The sequence below is a fragment of the Ictidomys tridecemlineatus genome, unplaced genomic scaffold, assembly GCF_052094955.1.
Source record: "Ictidomys tridecemlineatus isolate mIctTri1 unplaced genomic scaffold, mIctTri1.hap1 Scaffold_103, whole genome shotgun sequence".
Lineage (NCBI taxonomy): Eukaryota > Metazoa > Chordata > Mammalia > Rodentia > Sciuridae > Ictidomys > Ictidomys tridecemlineatus.
In genome coordinates this window covers 598,412-620,337 of record NW_027520990.1, presented here as the reverse complement: position 1 = coordinate 620,337, position 21,926 = coordinate 598,412, and the positions used below count along the sequence as shown (strand labels likewise).

Here is a 21,926-nt window from a genome sequence, read left to right as displayed (position 1 = left end):
AGAATATAAAATTATTTCCCACAGTTCTGGAGGTAAGAAGCCAGAAAAAGTCTGTCCCAATAGTTGAGTCATCATTTGGCAGAAAAGTGGGAGAGAGTATACCCACTCTTAAAAGCCCTTTTTTCTTTCCATTCATTTGATGTTGATTTGAGTGTTATTAAAATGTTTAAAGGAACCGAGGAAATGTTTCATTTTATTAATTTTCACTTATTGGTTGTTTTAGTTATAAAATCCATTTTAAAAACTTTTTTTAAGTTGTTAATGGACTGTTTATTTTATTTTGTTTATATGCGGTACTGAGAATTAAACCCGGTTCCTCACACATACTAGGCAAGTGCTCTACCACTGAGCCACAAAAAACTCATTTTGATATAGTCCCTATTTGTATAATTATACTTTACCTTTTTAGAGTTGCATTCTTAGGATGTTCATGTATGTATACCAGAGTTTCTTTATCCATTCATCTATTGAAGGGCATCTAGGTTGCTTCACATGGATATTATTTCAGTCTCCTTTCCAGGAACAACTATTGTCCCTTTCTACATATCTTGTTTTTTTTTTAATCCAGTGGAAGTGTGGGTAAAAGAGTAAAGAAAAGACTGGAAATGTCTTTTTGTTACTATAGATTTGGGTTCTTTATTCTTAAACAATGAATACCCACTGAGCCTTGTTCATTTTCAAGACAGGAATAATAGTCATTTTTAGCATCTGTACAAAGCAGTACTCAGTAAAAGTCAATGCCTTCACTGTGGAACACTGGTAAATGATTGATTTACAACTGGCTTTCAGTAGGGAAAAACAAAGTGCTAGACTGAGATTTGTTATGATATCCACCATGATGTCACTAAATTTGTAACTGGAAAGAGAGTTGATGAGTAAATGGAATAATGAACATGTGAATGATTTTGAATCAATAAATATATCCACGGTTATAGATGTTTATGACATATACTGGGATGGGGGAATTGAAGAACTAAAATTAAAAAGTTTAATTTAACTATTTTGCAAAAAATTCCAAATGCTACATAAATCAAAATGTTCAAAAGAAAGTTATTTTGAAACTGAAAAGGTGGAAACCTTCCCCCCCCCCTGTTATGGATCAGTCCCAGAGACTCTTGCTTCCCAGGAAAAAACTCTACTACTGAACTGCATCCGCACTTCCCACATCCTACCTGAAAGATGTACACATCCTTCATCTGAAAATATCCCAAGGTGTTTTGTCAAGATGTGCAATTTGAATTTTTTTTCTCTATACTGAAATACAGGGACAGGGTGATTAATATCTTAGTAGATGGAAATATATTTATTTTAGAATGTGCAATCTTTTAAAATATTCCTTCTCTTTAAACCTCATTTTATCCTCAATATCAGTCTCTATTCCAGAGTCCATAGTTCCTCCTGTATCATTGCCTATAGGAAGTTTATTTGGGTTATTGATAACATATTTATCAATCTAACACCTGTTTCAAGATCCTTTGTTTACTGAGAGCAGAAACAGTCTCAGGTTGCAGAATGGGTAGATTTCTTTAGAGGCACATGGGAAACAACATAGGAGATGGATGTGATACTTGAAGTCAAGTAGAGAAATCATGGTAGACATGGAGCTCCTGGGAGTTGAAGCAAGAACTAAGGCTGATGAAGGGGTATACAGAGCAGGTGTGTGAATTTCCACTCTAATGCTCCATACTTGATATGAATCCCTCATCTTCATTGAGCCATGACTAGTTTCTCCCCATCTGACAGATGTCCATTTTTCTACAGTCCTCGTTGAGATCTGTTGCCGGTTCAGTTATAATCACCATCTCACATCATCTGAAATTGAGGAATTTCCTTTAACTTCCCAGCTTCATAAGAAAAAAAGTAACCTTGCTCCAGCTCATCTTTTTAATACAAAGCCACCATTGCTAAATCTTTGTCACTCATTTTATCATGCATTCATTTTATCACCCTCACCATTTCCATCTCTCCTCTGTGAACCCATATATTTTAACTTCCATATCACAAGTTTGGTCTTGTATCATTGAATTGCTTTTTACAATGCTTTTCTATCTTGTAATAAAGCTCAATCTGCTCATGGAGCACATCAGTTCCCTGGGATCCCACCTTACTGCTTCTCCATGCTCATCCTCACCACTCACTACATTGAGTCCAGCTCACTGACCATATTCTTGCATCCCCTTTCCCAAGCTCCCCCTGGATTCTTGCCTTCATGCATGTGCAAGGTATTTCCTCTACCTAACCTGCCTGTCTTGCTCTTTGTACTTGAATAAATATTAACCAATTCTTGAGATTTTTATTTTTTACTTTTGGATTTTTTTGTGATTTTCTGTCTTTGCAACAATCACATTATATTTTGATTGTTTATTAAATTAGCCTGTTGTCTCTCTTTTAATGACCCATTATACTCCTGAGGGCAGGGCTTTTCTGTACTGCAATGCCTAGAAATTACTTAGCAATATAAAAACTTCTATGTTCCCTATCGCAGGTCAGTTGCAATTCTGCTCTGTGTCATCTTCACTTGGGTACAAACTGATGGAGCAGTTTCTATCTGGATTAAAGGATGATGGAACACATACACTAACGACTAATCTTCATGAGACTTCTGCATACATACCATTAGGTGAAGCAAGCCACAGACTGTCTTCTGAGGTAAGCAGGCTCTTACAAGAATAGGTACCCTGAGGAGGAGCATCAAATATGGGTGAATTGAATCCTGTTTCCACTTGCATGAGATGAGCTGGAATAATGTAGGCAGAGAAAGAAGGAGCTATTCAAAAAGTGCCAAGACACAGCAGGAAATAAGAGCACATTTTATTCTGGCTAACAAAACAAACAGTATGGAGACAGAGAGTTGAGTGGATTGGAGGGGCCATCTCAAGGGTTTGGAGGTGATTGAAAATAATTAAATGATCCATACTGAGAGGGCAATCAGGTACATATTTTAATAAGAATAGCTGCAACTGTCTGAAGCAACTTTCCATGGAAGTTGGGACTAGGAGAACCATGGTCTGTGGTCTGCTAAGTGGCAGTCACCCAAGCCTGGTGAACAGCATTAAGGAACAGAAGAAAGCCATTGTTTTCTTTGGTTGCTTCCATATTACTCACTGCCTCATGAATAAATCAAAGTAATTTACGTTTGATACAATTGCAAGTATTTTAGTATATAGATGAAATTATTCAGCTGAGACAAATTAAGACTTTGAAAAAAGGTCATGGTAACTTTTGTTTTTACAGCAAATTACTCTCATTGCCATTTCTGTGACATATGGTCATTATTAATTTCCCTATATGATCATTGAATCACGATGAAAAATGATAGACTCTAAGCTTGAAAAATTATAAGAAGAGTGATGACCAACAAAATCTTCATATCCTTTCCCCTGGGTCTTGAAGAGTAGGGATAAGAAAGTGCTCATGCCATTCATGCATTTAATCATATTGTCTACAATATAAGAGAGGAGCAACTCTAGAAAACTCTAACAAAATTTATGGAGCACCTAATCACAGAAAATTTGAAGATTAAAAACAAAAAGAGGATTGTCATATTGATTCTCAGACTTCCAGTATTCTAGGTGGAACATGCTCAGCATTTTCAGGTGCTTTTAGTTTTCAAAGGAAATAAAACATGAAAGTGGCCATCAATAGCATCCACAGTTGAAGGGATATTGGTTAAGGCAGTTTTAAGGACAAAAATAGCTACTTTAATTGCTACATTTTAATCCAGATAATCCTGAAAGCAGAGTGCAGCCACTGTATCCAGAGTAAAGTTTTGGTAAATTAGGTTCTAAGTACCAGTACCTTTTCTTCTTACTAACTGATAAATTAATGAAAATCTACTTTATGAAGTTCTCTAAATCCTCATAGTTATCAATGTGCTTTATAAAAGCTCTGAAATTTGTATCAGGAACCAGAGTCAATAGATCAAGGGTACTAGAAGGAATAGGAGTCATAATCTGTTCATTAAGTCATTTGGAGTTTCTTGGATAAAACTACTTATAGCATAACTGGTACAACCAAATGTACAAGTAAAAGTAGTTTTACATTTTATGTTATTAAAATTTTAATGCCATGTATATGTGAGGTAAGAAATGACTTTTACATTTTCCCCCAGAAAACTTACTAATCATCCTACTCAATTTATAGATTATTGCCTTGTTATTTTAAAATGCCCTTTTAATATATTTAAAATTATTTTATCTTTTTTTTCTCATCATCTTCTTTCTGTATCCTTGGAAAGTTCAGAGAACTTCCATGGGAACAGCTTTATACATACATTAACATATAATAAAACATGTCCAGATATTTACTATTTGAAAGAACAAAACAGTGATTCTTCTTGTCTTCCAAGATGCTTATCTGCAAGTGACAGAAACTCACCTCGTATTACCTATGTTAAAGAAAATTATTGTTTTAAATAATTCAAGGAGTTGGATCACACAGTTGGTAAGTCGGGGAGAGAGATCATGAAGCCAGGACTCATGATTTAGTGCTCAAAATTACTATAATTGCACATTTTCTTTGCTGGGAAAGTGGAGAAATTTCTCAGTGTATTTTACCATATGATTTTTTTTTTATACTATCAGACTTTATTTTTACCACTTCTGGAATTTTTGCACACAATTACGAAATGACCTTAACCTTCTCTGTTAATATCTTTCTTGGCTAGAGAGTTAATGGTAGGATGTATTTTGGATCAGAGATGTGTTTGTCTTATGGTTCAAATTATGCTGTCTTTCTTCATCATTCACCCTTCTCAGAGTACTCCCCCAATAAAAAAGAAAAAGAAAAAAAAAAACGGACTTGTAGGGAAGGTCTAACCATGTAGGTTCTGGTAGTACACTCCAGGATATGGTCTTTAACTTAAGAATGGTAGGAAGTACTGAAGAATTTTAAGAATGGCTTTTTGCCTTTAAGAAGAGTTTTCTGTGACGGAAGGTGAAGAAAAACAAAATGGAAAAATTGTGCTCTATGTGTGTCTCATGAACTGCAATGCCTTCCATTGTCATATGTAACAAGTTGAAATTTAAAAAATGAAAAAAAGTAATACCAATGAAACCGATGTTGCAGTATTGAACATTACATAGTGTTATAGAAAGTAAAAAAATGAGCCCTGTTTACTAATATCCAAGCTCTATTTCCCATAAGGATGGAAACTAAAAGAGATGTAAGTTAGAATGAATGATGTGTTTGGGTAGAATAGTGAATAATGTTTATTTAACACATTTCTAGAATATCCTATATTGCTATATAATTTTAAAGTTTCAGAATTTTAAATTAGAATTTTATAATTAAAAATATTAAAACTCTTATTAAGAAAGAAATTTTAAATAAAAGAAAAACCAGTTGGGGAATGAGTACATATGATGAGACCCTGTAGTGATGGCCTGGGAGAGAGGTGATGGCAGCTTGAACATCAGCTAGTTACTGGGAGGAAGGTGAAATGAGTAGCAAATGGGTTGAACATCAAGATGTGGGGGATTAAGGTATCAAGGACCACTCTGGAGCATCTACCTTCTAATTCACAAGTGGGTGTCATTCACCAGCTAGGGAGGACGGGAAAAGCCCAACTCCTTTGGAGAAGATCCCAAATTTGACTTGAGATACCCTAAGTTTAAAGTAACTTTCAGGACATATTAATGAAGAGGAATGGAATCATGGGGAAGATTGGAGGGTAAGGGTGGAAATAATAAAAATATATTATATTCATAGACAACCATGACACAAGATGACTCTCAATTCTGTATAATTAATATGCACTAATATTAAGATATCCAAGGGGAAACTTCAGGTAAACAATTTGAGCTTTCATGAATGTAATTTAAAATAAATGTATATTAATATGTTGATGTATAATCACTATGTTCATCCAAACTATGCATAAATAAAATCTACTCTGTGGGTATTTGAGAACATTAGAAAAGTTCATGTGAGGCATGAAGTGCCTAATGAATAACTAAATAAAAAACTCTGACTTTTACATTTGAAAAAAAAAAAGATATATTGTATTCTGAAGACCTCGTACTTTGTCGTAACATGGTCTTTGGGAATAGGACCCCTGCAAATATAATTAGTTAAAATAAGGTCATACAGACATCAGGTGTGGCCCTAAGTAATATAATCAGTGTTTCTGATGAATATTTTATGCATTATTTGACTGGGCTATAGGATGCCTAGATAAATATTATTTCTGGATATTTTTGTGTGGGTGTTTCTGGAAAAAATTTGCCTATGATTTGCTGGACCCAGTAGAACAGATAGTCCCACTTAATATGCATGAATTCCTCCAATAAGTTGAAGACCTGAACAGAACAAAAGATAAAAAAGGAATTTGCCCCTGTTCTCCTTCACCATAGAGCTGAGCCATTTTGTCTACTCCTGTTTTAGGACTCGGATTCATAACATTGGCTCCCCTGGTTCTCAGGCTTTCTGGCTTGCCTGATTCTTGAGTTTTTTAGTCTGACTAAATTAAACCACTAGTTTCCCTGGGTCTCTAGCTTGCAGAGAGTAGGTTGTGAAAATTCCCAGCCTCCATAAATGGTTGACCAATTTTTCAGGATTAATCTGTTTCTCTATCACTATACCTCTTTACATGTTCTATTGATTTTATATTTTTGATGAACCCTGACTAACATAGTATCCTTATTGAAAAAGGGACACTTAGGAGTTATACTATCAAAGAGCACAGAATTCCTAGAAACAAGGAAGAGGCTTGGAGCAGACTCTTCATTCATAATAAAGACCTCAGAAGGAATCAACCCTGCAGACACCTTGCTTTTGGATTTCTAGCTTCCAGTGCTATCAGATAATGCATTTCTATTGTTTAAACTACTCACTTTATGGTACTTTGTTGCAGCTCAAATAGAAATCTAATTTACTTTATAGTCTGAGTTATTTGAAGAGAATTCCTGTCCACATGTGACTATAGCCAGTTCTTAAATATTTGTGATCAATTCTATATTTAATTTTTGAAGATTGTTTTTTGTTTTTAGATATTTAATTTGAAATAATTTATATTTATAGAAACATAAAAATTTGCAAAGATTTCCCTTGTATTTTTTGTCCAGTTTCTCTTTTTGCGGAACCATAACAAATTTATCAAATCCAGGAAATTAACATCAATAAAATACTACTAATTAATCTGTAGTTATTAAAAACTTTTTAATTTTTTAATGAACTTCTCTGATCCAGAATCTCTAAAGATCTTCAATTCTATGTAGTTTTGTGTTTCTTTAGTTTCCTTCAATCTGTTACAGTTCCTTGGTGTTTCTTTTTCTTTGACCTTGAGAATCTGAAAGAGTCCAAGTCTTTTATTTTGTAGAATACCACTCCAACACTTTTTGTCTTGTTTGCTTGTGATAAAATTGAAATTATAAATTTTTGCAAGAAGATTAGAGAATTGATACCATGCTGTTCTTTGTGGTTCATTTTAGGGGACATAAGATGTAGGTAGGCATTATTCCTGGGTGTATTATCTATGGTTTTATGGGTAACATGGTGTCTGTCACATTTGCCCACCATAAAACTACTATTCTTTTCCCAGGCTAATTCACATAAGCATCATGTTAAAGAGTTATGCAAACATCTTTTTTCTTTTGTTTTTTACTTAAAAACATAACAAAGGAATTACTTCATATAGCCTTAAAGAAGACTTCCTCATGTTTTATACCTACAAAGTACTTTATTAAGATGTGACATAGTTCACTCAGTTGCTCCCTTATGTATTAAAATGCAGATTGTTTCTAATACTTTGCAATTAAAGAAAATCTTCTGTATATGTACTACTGGATTTCTGGTGGGTATATGCAGGGAATATTGTCAGAAGTGGTATTTCTGATTAGACAGTAAGTGGATATGCAGCTTGGTTAGATATTGCAAAATTCGCCACCAGAAAGTTTGTACCAGTTTACACTGGCACACTGGTTTCTCCACCTGTTGTGTGTGCAAGTGTCTACCTCTTCACAGTCTCTCTCACAGCATTTGGTAGGCAATTCAGAATCAGTTGGAGTTCTTAAAGAATTGCAAGGAGGATTCAAGAGGGTTCAGGGTCTAGGGATGGGAGGCTGCATGTGGAAGTGTTTGTAGAAAGGCAAGACAACCTAGCAGACAGAAATTAGCTGTAACAATCTCTTATGTATTTCTTTTAAACACCCAAATTTTATGCAAATAGCATCCACTTTTGTCTTTATAACTGCTAATGATCATCAAAGGTACATGTTTTGAAGAATTAGTCTCCAGTTTGGCCTCAGATTGAGGTAGTAGAAACTAAAAGATGAGGCCTAGTGGGAAGTTAGAGGTCGATGGTGTGCCCTTGAAGTGGATTGTGGGGCCTGCTCATCCCCTACTCTTTGTTTCCTGCTGCCAGGAGGTGAGAAGCTTCTTCTCCTGTGTGTTTCCATCAGGATACACTGCCTTGCCACAGGCCAAATAAGCAGAGACTGAAACCTCCAAAAGGGCAGCCCAAATCAACTCTTGCCTTTGAGTTTGTGATTGCTGATATTTGTTATTGAAAAGAAAACTGATAATCACAACAACATATCTCTTTATTTTTGGATCTCTGCTCTGCCACCACCTCCACTCCACCTCACATGTAAGGATGTGGGCCTGTATCACTTAATCTGGAAAATCTCTTACTTCCCATCTACATGGATGAGCCAATCAGTTATGGTCCTACAGTTGGACCCTTAATTCAGGGATAACACCTACAAATGCTACAATGTCTAGGCCTCAATGATGATTTAAAAAATAGCATGGTATTCAAATAGGACCAGTCAGCATTAATTCTTGACTTTTTTTAAACAGCATTTAGTGGAAAAGGTTCTCTCTTTCCTGCACTATTAAGGTGACCGTGAGGATGTCTAGGACTGATAATGCCTCACTTTAGCATGAGGTAAATTCAAAGAAAGCAGAAGCACCATCCTAGACATTTACATTTTATAAATAGAGGCTCACTCTGGGCCTCTATTTATAAAATGTAATAATTTCCTAGTAATAGTTTGAATTTGATTTCTTTTACTTGTATCTCCAAGAATCAAGTTAATATTCTTTCAGAATGAATGTATCTTGGCTGTAGGATGGCTCTTAAGTCATGTGAAAATAATACATATGAAAACATAATATTTCATTGAAATAATGATATTAGTTCAATTTGTTCATTAGGCTTCAAAAGATAAGAGATTTCCCCTGCAACAGATGAACAGATTCTTATCCTTGAGCTATGTAATGAGTGGAAAGCATCATAGCTGTCAAGGGATGCTAATGCATCCATGTGGGACTGATAGGTGATTTTTCCCATGAAACAGCATTGAGACATATTGGAGTTTGTCAGAACATTTCAGACTAGACCTTGTTAAGTTTTAATATGTTTCCTAGAGTAATTACTACAGTTTCTGTCACATTTGTCAAAACTCTACTGATGGAATGGACCATCAACACTTCTTATCCTTTACAGTACACTTGTATTTTAATAAATTCTGTTCCTTGTAACATTTTTTTTGACTCTCAAAACCTGAACCATCTTTACATATCTCCTCCTTAAGGTGGTTTCCATGCCCCGGCACCTTTTAGACTTGTTTTTCTATAATTGGTTGAATTGTCTGTCCCCTGTCAACCTTCTGCATCCTGAGTTCTAGCTCTTTCTCAGACTACACCACTTTTGCAGTTTGAGTCATTTGTTTTCTGTTTTTAACAATCTGATTCCCCAACAAATTCTTAACATCAACTACATCCACTGGTCGTTTATTGTTGGGATTTAAAGATTGAGCAACTGTTCTGAGAGACTGATAAACAAATGACAATAAATTTCAGTACTGGAAGTTTTGTGCAATTGCAACTCTCTGCGAAATACTGTGGAGGAGCAGAGGAACTGTGTCTAAAAAGAGGTGGCATGATTTGGGAAAGAGTTTATGTCCATCATGAGCCCTAACCTGAAGTTTGATCATTGTTCACTTGAAAATTTTCTCTTTGCCTGCCGTATCTAGAGTTCCCATCTTCCAAAAGAAAATAGATTAAATATCATTTTTATAAATTTGCTAAACATTCTTTATAAATATACAATTCAAGAACATTATTGCTTTGTAGTTAAGTATGTTGAAGATTCTAGTTAAACACTTGTCTTTAGGAAGTTATAGAAATCAGACAGTTTACATTATTATACTAGAACAACTGTTATGTAGGTTTGGTAGATCATTTATCAGATTTGACTTCTAGAGCTCTATTTCAGAATATAAAAATAATCACTCAATCTCTTATTCATTAATTTTATGAAGGAATTAACTTAGAACTCAATTACATGATAGCATATGATTTTGTGATTAAACAGGTGTTAATGCTTGGACTGTGAACTCAGCCTGTCAAAAAAGAAACTTCCTCCTATAATCACAAATTAATGTGCTTGCATAGCAGCAGTAATTTGTTTATGGCCTTCTCATGCAAGGAAGACATGATTACAGGCTCCATCAATACCAACACAACTTTGATAGAACTTTCAGCATAATTAGTTTTTAACACATTGAAGTTGATAAACAACTTTCCAAGTGTAATTATGTTCTATATATTTGCTCATTATGAATGCTGTGGAGGAAGAATGGGAACTCAAAGATGTTTTCAAGCAAGTTCTCCACTTCTATAAAAATATATGTTTGAGTATTTTCTTTCTCCCTTCTCCTCAGTGTGTGTAGATATGGTATACAGGTGTGAGCATGCTTGTGTGTATACATGCTTTGGAAATTGTATTTTTGTTTTTACATTTTGAAGGAGAAAGAAATAGAAAAGAGGGAATAAATGTAGTTGAGGCAACAACCTTCAGTCACTTTTTTGATAGATGGAATAAGAAGGAAAAGAATGAATCACAATGTTTTACAGAAGTAGGAGAAAGTGTGATGTAGAACAATTATTTGCAATCAGTTTTAAATATCTATGTGGAAGACTGAACAATATAAATTAACATGTAACAGGATAATTTCTAGTCATTTGTTTTATCTTTTGATGGAAAAACAAAGCAAAGGAATGCTTGGAGTTGCTGATGATTCTGATATCAAGACTCCATCTGGCTAACAAATCTGAAGAAACTCAAAGTAGCCATCACATATGGTTTTAGCAGGAAAAGGTGGTTATCAAAAAGAATATGTTTTCACAATTCTGTTTGTTCTTCACTGTGTCTAAAATCACAGAATAAACATGAGGAGAGAGAGATGTGTGATTGACATGACATGATACATCAGCATAAAGGGTGACTTTGTATACATTTTGGGGAAGGTTATGACAAAGGTTTTGGCTAAAGTTGAAAAGGGGGCAAAAATCTATGAATATGTAACTTGATCAGATGGCTGATTTCATTTCAGTAGCTCTTGGTGCTGTGCAGATATTTGTGCTAAGTCTAGCGAGCATGACTTTTTGGGTTAGTCACAACCTTACTTTTGTTTGCTGTTCATCTCTGACCTCAGCGACTCAACTGCTTTCTTTTCATCTTTAGGGGATGAGATGTCACTATTCATTCAATTCCTTAGTTTTTATCCCTACTAAGACATACTCTTCAGAGGTTTATTTTTACATGGATAGTTCCATTTATATGGCTATTTGTTTGAAGATATATGTTATTGGGTTTCTAGGATTGAAAGACTCATGAAAATTCAGTGAAATTTCCCTAGGTCCATCATGTATGCTACACTTGTCTGGACACTGACAAGTGTAAAATGGACCGACTTGTGACCTCTCTCCTTTAATATGTCATTTGTTTCCCCAAAAGTCAGAAATATGAATATAAGAGAAGGGAAAAAAACAATATGGCTTGAAGCATTAGAAACCCATGGATAGTCACATCTGTAATAGTGCAGGCTTGGATAATGCCCTAGCAATGTTTTTGAAAGGGATTAATAGAGATGCTGTATTTTTAACTAAGTACTACAGCAATATTGTGTGACATCTATTACATAAATTTAATTTTCATTTTGGGCTTTATTATTTGTCATTTTCTCTCATTAGCATGAGGAATTAAAATAGAAGCTGTGATATTTATAAATGTTTAACAGATCTCCCTTACAGCATATCCAAGACCATGTTTTAAATGAACAGCTCTTTGAATGGACCCATCAAAGTCCAGTGTTAAAATTAATCCACCTGAGGCACTGCAAGGGCAGAGGGAAGTTGTTTTTGCTGATAAAATATGACAATGTCTTTCCTGGCATAAAAGGGACTCACATGATAACCATGCAGAGAAGAATATAACCAAATGGCTATATCTGCTGTGTTTCCACCTTGCAAAATTTTGAACTGCAAATGTTCCTGTCATCAAACTAGAGAATGTATCATTATGTAGCTAAGACCAGTTACAAAGTCACTTCCTAATAGGGATAATCATAGGCACAAATAGAAACTGTTCACAATAATTTGGTACCCATTGAACATTCCTAAGGGATATTTGCCTAGGCTTATTTGATACCCAATGTGTTGCTATTCCTTTAAATGGGATCAAAGCACAAATGAATATTTAGTTGACAAAAAGAAGAGCAAGGTCTTGTAAAGCTAATTTGAAATAGAATCCTGGGTAAATGATCAGATTATTTTCATAGGCAAGTGATCATTTCATTCTCACCTGCCTAGAAGCCTGAGTGAATTAATTTTAAAATGTCTTTGTAAGCCTGGAATATTTTAAAAGTATTCAATGTCAGGCATATATGGTTATTAACCTGATGTCTCCTTAACCTCATTAATTCTCATGTACTTCACCTAATTTTAAATAATCAAGAGGCAGTTTTATTTCAAATAGTGGCCCTTTTAAGGAACCTCAGTGAAATATAAGACTAAAGGATTCACATGAAAACAACATTTTATTCAAATAATTACATTTCAGAAATTGAACCAAGAGTGACAGGGATACTCACTACTCCTCTTATTAAAGCTGAGGTCTTTCAAATATATATATTGATTCATAAGCCAATAGCCTCTACCGTCTATGATTTACAGGGCTGCCTTGACCAACCCAGACAAATAATTTACCATTACCATACATATAATTTATTGATGTCATTTTAATTTATAAGAAAAAAGTGAGGTCCAATTTAAAGGTTTTTATCTGTTCATTTCTCCACAAATTTATCCTACAGTAATGGGTATTTTCCCCTTATCTCCTATCTGTCTTTCTCTAGATGGTTAAATTAGTTCAGAAAAAGTGTCTTTTGTTTAGAGTGAAAATGATGAACACCTGGAATGCATTATCCTAAAAGAGAAAAAATGTTAAATATTTACATGTCATATAAAAAATTGTATCTGGCTAAATTAAACTCAGAATTAGCTTAACAATAATGGCAGAATTCCATACTAATATTTATTCATATGATAAAATAAAAGTTTTCAATTTGTTTACAAGTGTAAAATGATTAATGTCACGGACTTACTTTTTTTTTTTTTTTTTTGAGATTGCTCAAAGATTTAAAGTGTATGCTCCATACTTTTCACAGTTCAGTTACAGGGCTGGGGCGCTCTGGGAAATGAAGGCAATGCAAAGACTCCTTGCTTCAACCCCCCATTCAAGGTCCTATTCTTGCAATCAAGTCAGAAAGATTTATGACATGTTGCTCAGAGTAAAAGGAATGAATTTATTAAAGGCACAGAGAAGAGAAAAAAGGGGACAATCTCAATGGAGAGAGTGGGTCCCCATGAAAGAAGAGAGAGTGCATCTCCTGCATTCCAATTTTATTGGAGATCCCAGAGAAGTTACCAGAGAGTCCTACCCAGGTCTGCCTCTTGCCTTTTGACTGACAGCAGGATGACATCAGACTCAAATCCCCACTACCATGAGCTCTCTAGGTCACTTTGACTCATGGTGACCAGTTCTAATTGGATTGTTAACTATAAATCCTTACAGAGTTTATGGTTAGGAGGAATTATTCTTATCTTCATGAATTTTGGGATTTGATGTATGAAAAGGGTCATAAAAGTCTCCCCCTCCAGGATAACTTGGGTGCCTCTTATTGACAATATTTGGAGCTTACATTTCTCCTGCAGATAACAAGTAGTTTGTTGAGGAATGTGATATATCCTGTCTATTTAAGACAGACAGAGCTGCAGGTAACTTGCTTCTTGCAAAAGACAACATGTGGAGGTCAGAACATCATAGCCCCATTTTATAGAATAATCCCCTTAACCTAATGTTCCATCATTCTCATCATCTGTCTGTCCCCTATTGGTTCTACCTCTACTTTTTTCTCCTCCCACAAAATCTTATTTTTAAAGCTTTCCACAAAATTTATGATTTTTAGTCTAAATTCAAAATAACACTTTAGTGCAACCTCTGCTAAATTCTGAAACAGATTTACAGAATCTAATTATTGTTTTTATTTCAATGCAGGCATTTATAAATCTTACCTTCAAAGGGGCTAAAAACTCTCATGAAAGTTAGAATTATTTGACAACCCAATCGAAAACACACCAAGAATTACTGATATAGAAAGATTATATTAAGAAATTTTTATAAACACCTATTCTTTTGGAAAGGATATCTTAAACTGTAGATAATCAATGTCTGAAAGTTTATCCCTTCAATAAAAAGTACATTTTTAAGGGAGAACTTTTGTGAGAGAATAAAAGATAGTTAACATGATACAGTACTGAGATGCCTGGGGGTGCATCTCAACACTAGAGTGCTTGTGTTCTAGTGGTGAGGCCCTAGGTTCCATCCCCCAAATCACACATACAAAATAAAGAAAGAGGGGGAGGAAGGATGGAAGGAAGGAAGGAAGGAAGGAAGGAAGGAAGGAAGGAAGGAAGGAAGGAGGAGTGAGTGAGTTGGTGCTGAGTTTGTACTTTGGTTTCTACATTGATGTCCCTGGTGACTTTTAGAGGTCATCTAATTTACCTGGAATAGTTTTCCTATAATGAAACCAAGATAATACTCTCTGTATTCTCATTTGAAAAGAAAAATGTGATGATTCTATGTAAAGTGGTTCATAGATTTTTCTTTTCTTCTTCTTTTCTTAATAGTTACTATTAGTTAGTGCTTATTAAGTAGCCAGGTACTGTTTAAGTGTTTTGTGTGTGTGTGTGTGTATGTCTGTGTGTGTGTGCGTGTGTTAATTCCCATAGTCTTACAGTGAGATAGGAATTAATATCTTATCTCTTTTACTGATGAAACAACTGATCCACAAAGATGAGAAGTAACTTGCCTAATGTCTGTGAGCCACAGCCAATATCAAGACCCAGGAGTCAAACTGTATGCCAAAGGTTTTTACCACTATGCATACTCTTTTTTTCTTAGTTTTTTTTAATAATATAGCTAAGTTTTTGAGTTTGATATTTTATTAGGATTCTCTTTGAACCTCCACTGTGAAGTTATAAATTAAAACTTAATGCTATTTTTATTTTTTATATGAACAAATTGAAGTAAAGTAAGTTGAGAGTTTGTACAATGTCAGAAAGCAATACAAGACTGAGTTCAATGATTTGGCTCTAGAAACTGCTGTTCCTGTACTGCTATGTAAATTCCTTCCATTAATAACTATATTGGGGTTTGGGGATATAGCTCAGTTTGTAGAGTGCTTGCCTTGCATGCATAAGGCACTACATTCAATCCCTAGCACCGCCCCCACCCCAAAATAAGTAGATTAACTAGTGCCAGTGCTTCACTTTGGAGAAATTTGACTTTCAAAATACATTGTATGTTACATAAGAATAAGGAATAAGGTTTATGTAATGGTAGCAATTTTAAATATAGAAGTAGCATGACTATATGAAATGACAGTGGAACTGGGAAGGCAGGTTAAACACACAGCTTGTCACTAATCCCAACTGTATATAAACTGGTGGTTGTGATCTGCCCTTCCAGTCAACACACAAGTTACTTCAGCTGACAGTTGGTCAAAACTATTGTAAGACCTCAACCTGATTAGGGAAAAAAAAAGAATGTTGCCTCATATGCCAAGGAAGTAGAGGGGACATGGGTGTTAGTGCCAGTGATTTCTGAAAATCTTTATCTTTAATGCAAGAGAAAAAGTACACAGCTATTGGATCACTGTGTGTATTTAATATATGTACCATTCAATGTACAGTACATATAGCAAAAGTACACAATATACTTATTAACAATTAAGAAATTCTTGTTAAATCTAACACTAAGCCTTTCAAGTTTGGAATTAATTTTTTCATATCTTAATGTGATTTTGAATACCACACTTCTACATGTAGCAATACAAATTGCAATTATTTAGTATTTACTGTGTTCCAGATACCATGACTTAATTCATTTTATCTTCAGACTGATCCTATGATGCAAGCACTATTTATGATACTTTTTTGTTATATAAGCATATTATAAGCTAGGTAATTTATTTGGATAAACAAAACTGGAAAAAAAGATGATTTTGGAAGTATGTCTTACAAACTTCAGTAAGACTAATTTTACTAACCTATTTTAAAGACTTGAAAAAAATTAACAGTGCCAACCTAATAAGTGACAGAAAAGTTCTTGATTTGAATTTGTATCACATGTAACCTTCACAGATATCCTATAGGATGAATATATTAAACTGCATTCAATAAGCGAGAAATGCATAACATGGCAAGACTCTAAACCCAAGTGTGTGTTTGTTTATGCTTCTAAATATCAAGAAGGTGACTTATCATTACAAGTATATTAAAAATAAATCCTAAAGGATGCCTTTGAACTAAGTGAATATGGGTATAATTATATAAGTTTATTATTTTTTTCTTATTGTTTTCAACTAGATTTTTCACCTACAGCTTTTACTATGTCACTTTAAATCATGTTTTATTATGTACTGATTTATCCTAATTTTGCTAGCTAAGATTAGTATAAGGACACAGAGAAATTCCACAAAGATAGAACAAATCATACACAACTGAGCAGAGAAAACAATCATCATACAGAAAGACTTTTTCAAATTGCCTTGCCCCAGGAGGGATGACATATATACTGTAGAGAGTTAATGCTTAAGATGCTCTCTTTGAGGTGTAAATTGACTCAAATATCGATAAAGATTTTATGAAGTCAAGCTATAATTCATAAAATATTTTAAAGATGAGTAAAAAGCTAATAATGTTTAGTATAAAAAATGTGTACTAGAAGGAATAAAAATGTCTTCTTCCATTATATTTACCTCAGTGTCAACTATGATGTTTAAAACAATGTTGAAAAGAATAACCTGCAGGGAATTCACATCATCATCAGCTATTTACATCTTCATGCACTTAAATATGATAGACTTATGTTTTTTCCTTTTATTTCAATTGAAAAACCTGTGATACAGTCCAGTTCTTTTTACTCATAGTGAACAAGAGATAAGAGAAATAAATGTGAGTCAGTTCAGTCATTTTTTCTTAACTGCAAGAAAAAAAATGGACTAATCAGGTGTGTAAATGTGTGAGTATAAAACAGGCAAAATAAACTCACTTTCTTTAGAGGTTCTGTTTGGTTTGGTTTGGTTCTACATGTTTTCTTCTGTTATTAGGCATCTAAAAAGTGATCTGTGTACAAGGTCCTGAATGACCTGCTGCATGTAGCTGAGGCATTGATTTCATATAAACAATTCATCAAAATATTTGTTATGAATCAGTTGTTTATTTTTGCAATCTTCTAAACTGGCTTTAAATTAGCCACTGCTTTAATTAAACAGGATCAATGTTTATGAGTTATTTTCATATCTTCTTTAGGTTAATATAAAAATGCATACACTCTTAATATTTGTCTTACTTATTAATTAGGATATTCTTGGTTATGGATTCTTGGATATTATTTTATTAAATGATTTGCAGAAACACGGTTTGCCTTAGACTGCATATCATTTTGATCAATATTAAGATGTTTTATGTTTATTTTAAGCTTAATTCTCTAAATGGTATTATGCAGCATATGTAAATATTTGTGCTGTCTATAAAAATAAGAAAGCATTTATAACTTTATCTATTAGATTTGTGATATATCAGAATCAATTGATATTTTTTTCTTTTCTACTATTTTCATCAGTGTTAATTTTTAATTTGTTGTGATCCTGAATATCCTGCAGTTTTTGACTTGCATGTGTCTTTTCCAAAATAACACTGGAATAAGGTTGCTTGATGTCTCACCTTAGCATGGTTTCATGCCTATTAATCAGAATCAACTTAAAGAAGAACAAAATATTAGGGTAGTTAATTTTTTTAATTGAAAATTCTCCCTTAGGATTTTGGATTAGTATTAAGGAGTTTTAATTGGATTCAAAATATCTTGTTCTATTTAAATTAAATCTAGGGAAAAAATCTGTTGGATTTATTCTATTGGAGCATCAACTACATTGTAGTGTGAAATGGAAATAGACTTATTGTCTGTACTTCAAACTAGAATATTAACTGCAAGACTATAGGTTCACTGATGAATCTCTAGTGTTGAGAAGCATGACTAGCTTACCACAGATGCCCAGCATTTATACTTTTATGAAAAATATAAAAGTACAATTATGTTGAGGCAAAATATTTAAAATGAAGTATGATCATGAGATCTAAAGTTCGCCACAGAAGAATTTTTATATACATATATACAAGTGTATTTTGTACATAAAATGATGGATATAAAGTTCATTCATGTTAATGTTTCAGTTTAATATTTTCTGTTGAATTAGTTTCTTTCCTGAGAGTCTGAAAGGAGACAATTTAGAAAATAGTTTAAATTCAAGAGCACCATGTCTGTTATTTTGAATTAATTTGTTAAATGTGTGGGTAGAATTGTTGTTTTGATATTATCTCAACCAATCCACAGTTGTATTCTGTTATGCCTATGTATTTGTAAAAGAGACAAGGCTATCTGACACTCTTGAAAATGCTAGAAATGTAGCTAAATATATTGTTTGATACCACAAAAAAATGGGTTTAAAAATACTGCTTTAACAAAGAAAATTATTTCCTTTGCAATATATGACAAATGTAACAAAATAAGACAAACCAACAATAAAAATCACTTTGGTTATACATTAAAAAACAATATTCAAGATGTTAAGAGCTCTGGTTTTTTTTTAATTTTTTATTTTTTATTTGTTGTTCACAACATTACAAAGCTCTTGACATATCATATTTCATACATTAGATTGAAGTGGGTTATGAACTCCCAATTTTACCCCAAATGCAGATTGCAGAATCACGTCGGTTACACATCCACAATTTTACATAATGCCCAATTAGTAATTGTTGTATTCTGTTACCTTTCCTATCCCCTACTATCCCCTCTCCCCTCCCCTCCCATCTTCTCTCTCTACCTCATCTACTGTAATTCATTACTCTCCTTGTTTATTTTCCCATTCCCCTCACAACCTCTTATATGTAATTTTGTATAGCAATGAGGGTCTCCCTTCATTTCCATGCAATTTCCCTTTACTCTTCCTTTCCCTCCCATCTCATGACTCTGTTTAATGTTAGTCTTTTCTTCCTGCTCTTCCTCCTTGCTCTGTTCATAGTTGTTCTCATTATATCAAAGAAGATATTTGGTATTTGTTTTTTAGGGATTGACTAGCTTCAGTAAGCATAATCTGCTCTAGTGCCATCCATTTCCCTGCAAATTCTATGATTTTGTCATTTTTTATTGCTGCATAGTACTCCATTGTGTATAGATGCCACATTTTTTTTTATCCATTCATCTATTGAAGGGCATCTGGGTTGGTTCCACAGTCTAGCTATTGTGAATTGTGCTGCTATGAACATCGATGTGGCAGCATCCCTGTAGCATGCTCTAGCCCGAGAAGGGCAATAGCAGGGTCAAATGGTGATTCCATTCCCAGCTTTCCCAGGAATCTCCAAACTGCTTTCCAAATTGGCCGCACCAATTTGCAGTCCCACCAGCAATGTACAAGAGTACCCTTTTCTCCACATCCTCGCCAGCACTTGTTGTTGTTTGACTTCATAGTGGCTGCCAATCTTACTGGAGTGAGATGATATCTTAGGGTGGTTTTGATTTGTATTTCTCTGACTGCTAGAGATGGTGAGCATTTTTTCATGTACTTGTTGATTGATTGTATGTCCTCCTCTGAGAAGTGTCTGTTCAGATCCTTGGCCCACTTGTTGATTGTGTTATTTGTTATCTTACTGTCTAATTTTTTGAGTTCTTTGTATACTCTGGATATTAGGGCTCTATCTGAAGTGTGAGGAGTAAAAATTTGTTCCTCTCTCTAAATTTCACATATATTTGGAGCATCTGGGTGACAATAGAAAGACCAAGGTACATTATTAACATTATTCAATATTAGAATTTATGAGTTTCTCTGACACATCTTAAAAGAAGTATCAACTTTTCCATAGATCATAATGCTAAATTATTTCTCTATATCTTAGCAACTCTTTTAAATGAGGGAAATTTCATCAATTGGTTAGAATTTCATTGCCAAGTCAGTTGATGCTTTAATAGTACATGATGGGAAATATTTTCATCATATAATTATTTTGCTTTTTTCTTTTTTCATCCAATTCAGTCATTCTAAGAAAAAACAAGATGATGGGAGAGTGATAACTCTCATTCCGGACACACAATCTATATGAACATTTATCTGTATAAGTAAGGAATATAACACAACCAATATGTAATGTGTCATCTAAAAGCATGTAAAGACTAAGTGAAGATTGATATCAAAGAAGTTACCTATTCTCTGTTTGACTAAAATCCTAAAGGTGACATTTTTAATGTCATTACAGACCCACCTTGCCAGACGGAGCTCAGCAATATTCAGAAGCGACAAGGGATACAGAAACTCCTAGGTGAGTCATAGCTCATTCTTCTGAAGGCTTTATTGCTTACATAAATAACCCCAGGGAAACAGCAACATGAAATCAATATTAATCCAACAAAGATAGACTGCACTAAATTTCAGCAAAAAAATTAATGAACTTTTTGAAAGCTATTAAACTTACTTTTATTACCTCACCTATTGAAAGATATTATGTCTGTTTTATTACCCTAATATAATGTTCATTTGAAAGTTATTAAGTAAAAAGAGATTTAAACAATAATAAAGTTAAAACGTCAGCAGAAACTTCTAATTCTGTGGTTAATAATGTAAGAATTGATGGGTATACAGATAGATAAAGATAGATATACACTCAGAATATATAAAGCAAATATTTTAAAGATGGGGTGAAAAATGCTGAGTGCCTCAGAGAAGTTGGACTGTATTCTTTAGTGTTTTCATGAGTATTTTTGGCTATGTTACTTTTAGCAATGGAATATATGTGTGGATGAATGGATAGGTAAACAGGTAGGTACATAGATAGACCGACATACAAATAGATAATTGCAAATTTACCACGCGCCCCGAACTATTTGAATGTTTGGTAATCAAGACACCATCAAACCATTAACTTTGATTATTGTATGTTTCTTTAAGCTTAAACATTTTAAATAAAGTCTTCTTAGAATAATGCTAAATTCTTAAAAATTTACAAAACTAGTACATAGTTACCAGAAATCCTTTACTCAACTTTTCCTAAAGATAATTTCTTGCATGCACCAAACAATCAGAGCACATTTGTAAAAATCTAAGAAATTAATATTTCTATAATCCTGGCAGCTATAAGGGTCAGGTTTTACTTGGATTACACCAGTTTTGTCACAGGGTTTTTTTTTTTTTTTTTTTTTTGCATTTTGGTATATAAAGCAGGACAAAACTCAGGCAGTGTGTCTTTTAAGTATGCTAATACATTTGTCTACTTAGTGGCATGTAACCTAATGATGACTCTGGATCTAATTAATCTGTTTTACATTTTGATGAGCTATCTTTGTAATTAAAATATGTGTGTGTGTGTGTGTGTGTGTGTGTATATATATATATATATATATATAAACTAGCATATTTCTGTTATTAGTGTTCTCTCTCACTTTCAAAGTGAACTGGCATAAAATACATAAGAGTTTATGTCAAAAAAATGCTGTTTTAAAGTAGTAAATATTGGAAATTTGATTT

The 21,926-nt window shown here is 33.7% G+C and overlaps 1 protein-coding gene across 1 annotated transcript in view; it reads left to right on the top strand.

Annotated features, from left to right (window-relative positions):
* Positions 1-21,567, top strand: part of LOC144372436 (uncharacterized) — a 39,867-nt gene extending 18,300 nt beyond the window's left edge. The window contains exons 5-6 of the mRNA XM_078035811.1: positions 2,486-2,649; positions 20,662-21,567. The gene's annotated coding sequence lies outside the window, so the exon portion shown is untranslated. The remainder of the gene's footprint in view (positions 1-2,485; positions 2,650-20,661) is intronic.
* Positions 21,568-21,926: the final 359 nt, after the last annotated feature.